Here is a 5,549-nt window from a genome sequence, read left to right as displayed (position 1 = left end):
GTTGCTCCCTTTCCCTGGAGTAAGTTGAGCCCAGCTGTAAGTTACACAAGGCAGGTTTTGGCTGGTGCTGCTGGCAGTGCCCGGTGTAGTCTGCAAGTGGGTAACATTCCCATTGGAAATAGATCCTTTGTGTCCTTGCCGTGTGCCTTGTGCGCTCTCTCTCTGTACTGGCCCAGTCTGCGCTCACTTCCCCTGTGTAGGCTGCGGCGGTGTCTGTGCAGGAGACTTAGTTGCTTTCGTGCTCAGGCAGCCCCCCCGCCCTCCTGCCACCAAGCAGTTGCTATTAGTGCTATTATTTGGATAAGCGAGAGCTGCAGGTAACTCGTCTCTTCCTCGCTTGGGAGACTCGCAGCTCTAAGCAGATGATTGACACCCAAGTGCCTCTTCTCATCAGCGCTTCCTCCTCAGGGCACCCACTTTTCAGTGCAGTTATATAAGGCGTCACCCTGCGAGTACCCCCTCCTCTCTCTCCCTTCTGCCCTCCCCTTCCTATTGTTAAACAATACACATGCACACCAGTATGGGACCTGCAGCCGCAGCAAAACAAACAGGGCAGATCTCCCTGAGCAAGAGCAAACAGCGGGCACCAATGAGCGGCCACCAATGAGCGGCCACCAGAGTGATACCTGCCCAGTGCCAGTGACCCGGAGTGTGGCAGCAGCAGCAGCAGGGCAGGGCGTGTTGTTGCTTAGGGCATGGCCAACTCACTCTGCACATGCAGCTCGGACTCTTCTCATGGGGACCATTTTGCCTTTGCATGTTGGTGGCCTGTGGCTGCTAAAGAGGCTGAAAATCATCTGGCATGGCCTGTTCCTAGGTAGGTTACCCCAGACCCCAAGCCACACGCACACTAGCCATTATTAGAGCCTGCCCTGCTCCTAGATGACTTCTATAGCCCTCACATGGACCATGACATTAAGGGCAGGTGCCCACATAACTGACACTGAGCCGGGCGCTAATCACACAGCACCTATTGCCTCATCTTGTGCTTGTGGGCCCAGGGAATCCGTTATTTTGCGTCGGTGCCATTTCAGCAAATCAGTCTAGTAGTTTTAGCAATAACAAACTTCACTGCATCTAATATTCATACATTTGTATCTGTTCTTCTGAAGGATGCGCAAGTGATCAGGGACCTGCCTTTCTGGTGGTAACTACTTTTATATGTGTAACTTTGTCTACTCATTTGCTGTTCAGTGCGACTGTGTTTTTATGTGTGTAGCCTTGTATATATGTATCACACCCACATATATTTAACTGTATGTGCATATTGTTTGTTATATTTTATATATATATATATATATATATATATATATATATATATATATATATATATATAGTATAATAATGTTGTATGAACATATATATATATAATATATATATATATACATATACACATCATAATCCATATCAGGTATTATTCACTTATCACAAATTTTATTGAGCGTCCAACATGTGGGCCAGAAAAAGAGCAATTAGTATATATAAATGCATTGAATATATATATATATAGCATGTTGGTTTCCTAATGCGAACTGTAGGTTTTAATAATATTCGTTTCTAAGGATATTATGGCACAGGTATCTGCTATAGGTATCTGATATATATATATATATATATATATATATATATATATATATATATATATATACACACACACATATATATGTATAAGATTGGATTACGTGTATCTTTTAAATTTTTATATTTGTTCTGGGCAGTTTGCCTGATTTGAAGTGTTGACTGGATGTGATCATTACTGAGTGTGATTATTACTGGGTACACTGTCCATCTGTAGGGGATGGAAGAGCGTTCAGCTGAATTTTGCTTTGGGGGCCCTTGTACAAAAGTGAAGCGTTATACTGGGATTAGAAAGTTATTAGATGGGCTGTTGAGGATGGCAAGATGAGTGTTGCCCGGGGATACCTTCTCTGTGAACATAAACAGAGTATAGGTGAGATGGCACAGGTTCTATAATGGGGCAGCATGCAGAGTTGACATTCACAGGGCGCACTTTTTGTGCAAAAGGCAACTTGGGATGGTTAGAGACACACAGTCACAGGCTGGCACACTTACCCTCAATATCCCTGGTAACAGAACTGAAGTGCATTCTCATGGGCTGGGACTCGAACCTGCAGAGTTTCTCCAGGGCAGCGCTGGGCTCAGGGGTATCCACTTGTTCTGCGGCTGAAATCAGAGAGGCGATACTGAAAGCATTGGCTTTGGGGGATAGAGGACTGCACTCGTCCATAAGGGAAAGCAAAGAGCAGCACCTCGATCAGCCCCCTCCCTCCACTGTCACAACAATCAGGTGAAGGAACCTTAGGAGCCAAGGAGAAATAACTCCAAAACTACTGAAGAGTCGGGACTGTAGCAGAACAAGTTCTAGCTGAACTTCAGCACTTTCCCTTCATTGCGCTTGCACTCTGCACTCAAGCACTGGCGCAGCGCTATCCAGCTCAGGCCGCACACAATCCGCGCTTTTCCTGACTGGCCAGTGTGATTGCGCATCTCCCCAGCAGCCCTGTCTGTCCTCAAGCTCCCTCCGTGATGTCACCGTGTGTCCTGCCAGTGTCCCCCGCCTCCTGCAGCAGCCTGCTGTCACTTCACCTTCTGCTCCATTATGCCGATTTAAATAGATCTCTGTCAATCACAAGCCCAAGTGCAACTGGAAATTACAGCGAGCATCACACTGAGGATGTCCAGCGCACTACACACTCATCCACTGTACCCCACTGTACCCCTCACATCCAGTGTAGCCCTGTCTCACACACACAAACACACACACACTCATCCTTTGTACCCCACTCAATCACACACACACTCATCCAGTGTACCCCCCACTCATACTCACACACTCATCCAGTGTACCCCACTCACACACACACAAACACACACTCATCCTTTGTACCCCACTCACTCACACACACTCATCCAGTGTACCCCCCACTCATACTCACACACACTCATCCAGTGTACCCCCCACTCATACTCACACACTCATCCAGTGTACCCCACTCACACACACACTCATCCAATGTACCCCCACTCACAAACTCATCCAATGTACCAGATTCACACACTCATCCAGTGTACCCCACTCTCTCTCACACACACACACACACTCATCCAGTGTACCCCCACTCACACACTCATCCAGTGTACCCCATTCACACACTCATCCAGTGTACCCCACTCACACACACTCATCCAGTGTACCCCCACTCACTCACACACACTCATCCAGTGTACCCCACTCACACACACTCATCCAGTGTACCCCACTCACACACACTCATCCAGTGTACCCCCACTCACTCACTCACACACACACACACACATCCAGTGTACCCCACTCACACTAATACACTCATCCAGTGTACCCCACTCACACACACACACACATACTTATCCAGTGTACCCCACTCTCTCACACACATACACACACACACCCATCCAGTGTACCCCACTCACACACACACACACTCATCCAGTGTACCCCACTCACACTCATACACTCATCCAGTGTACCCCACTCAGACACACACTCATCCAGTGTACCCCACTCACACACACACACACACACACTTATCTAGTGTACACCACTCACTCACACACACACTCATCCAGTGTACCCCACTCACACACACTCATTCAGTGTATCCCCACTCACTCACACAGACACTTATCCAGTGTACTCACACACACCCATCCAGTGTACCCCACTCACACACACACACACTCATCCAGTGTACCCCACTCACACTCATACACTCATCCAGTGTACCCCACTCAGACACACACTCATCCAGTGTACCCCACTCACACACACTCACACGCACACTTATCTAGTGTACACCACTCACTCACACACACACTCATCCAGTGTACCCCACTCACACACACTCATTCAGTGTATCCCCACTCACTCACACAGACACTTATCCAGTGTACTCACACACACACATCCAGTGTACCCCACTCACACACACACTCACCCAGTGTACCCCACTCACACTCATACACTCATCCAGTGTAACCCACTCACACACACACGCACTCATCCAGTGTACCCCACACACACACACTCATCCAGTGTACCCCACTCACTCACACTCACTTCTGCTTATATTATATATATGCGTATGTGGTGCACTGGCACAATGCAGTCTAGTGGGGGTTGAAGGTCAGTTAGAGTGAATACTTACTGTACTAGATATTGCTGTTAGAACTGGAGGGTTACTTACACGGAAATATTTCATATGCGTATTTGTTATTGGCCGAAATGGGTCATGAATAGAGTTAATACATTAGTGCTAAAAATACAGTAGAAGGCATAGGATGGACAGGTCCAATGAAATATGATTTCTTTTCACTTTAATAAGGCGTTGGTGTACTTATCTAAAAATAATAATTTGGGTATTAAATTTAACGAAATTATGGATTATGTAGCTAATTGCCCTAATTTAAAGAAACGTACTATAAGTATTAGGTTAAAGCAATGCTACAACTATTATTGGGTAGGAGTTGGCTGCTTTGGCCCACAAATGTCATATTTGCCCTCTGTAGCCCCGCCAGACAGTTGCAACAGTCTCTGAGCACTTCTGACTCCTATTTCCTTTGACACACAAGGTATGACTGTGTGTTTGCACAATACACACACGTGGGCGCTAGAGTCAGAAGTTAGACTGGACATCAAATAGACAGGACCTTCTGTAGGTAGCAATTTAATTTGTCACCCACCCCCACCCGGCCTATCAGGTCTGCTTTGTGCCCCAGCAGATTCCAGGCCAGACTGGGCTCTTTCTCCCTTTGCTCATAACTGATTCCCTATATTTTAGTAAAAGCGGCAACTTGTCTGTGGGTAACTTGAATAGCCTTATAATGGTGCATCACCGTTAACAGGGGTCACTGTAATGGGGTTACTCTAATGATATCAGCCAATCAGACGCTGCACATGCGTTTATATCCGCCCCTGCGGAGTCGCTGTATTGCTACACGCTCTGATTAACGCTTCCACTGCGCAGTTTATCCTTCTGACCCACACACCGTACTGGGGAGTGGCCTGCTAGTCTCTAACGTAACCTGCACTGGTTCGGGATCATCAGTATGAACCCCCTTATTTCAGGGCTTGCCTAAAAAACGGCTACTTCTTGGAGGGACTGGGAAGACGATATTTAATTAATGTTATATTTAATTCAGCCCTTAAGGAAAACTATATAAATATATACATATATATAATATATACTATGTAAATATATAAAACTATATATTTTTTTTCTCTATCCATGGACATGTGGTTTCTTCAAGGGGGAACACCATATTATCCACAATCCGCATACACATTCTTTTTATACTTACCCATTCCTAAAAGACGCACCATTATTCATAACCCGAAGGCAAATTAAATGCGCCATGTTCTTTGTATATAGAGCAGCCTGCGCATGAAATCTTTATTTCCCTACATCAATTTAGTTTGTTTCTGCTGCACCCCTTCTTTCTCCTGCTTTCTCATTCATTAGAACATTGCAAAGTATACACAAACATACGTT

This window comes from Xenopus laevis, chromosome 1L (assembly GCF_017654675.1).
Source record: "Xenopus laevis strain J_2021 chromosome 1L, Xenopus_laevis_v10.1, whole genome shotgun sequence".
NCBI classification, from domain to species: domain Eukaryota; kingdom Metazoa; phylum Chordata; class Amphibia; order Anura; family Pipidae; genus Xenopus; species Xenopus laevis.
This window is presented reverse-complemented; position numbering follows the sequence as displayed.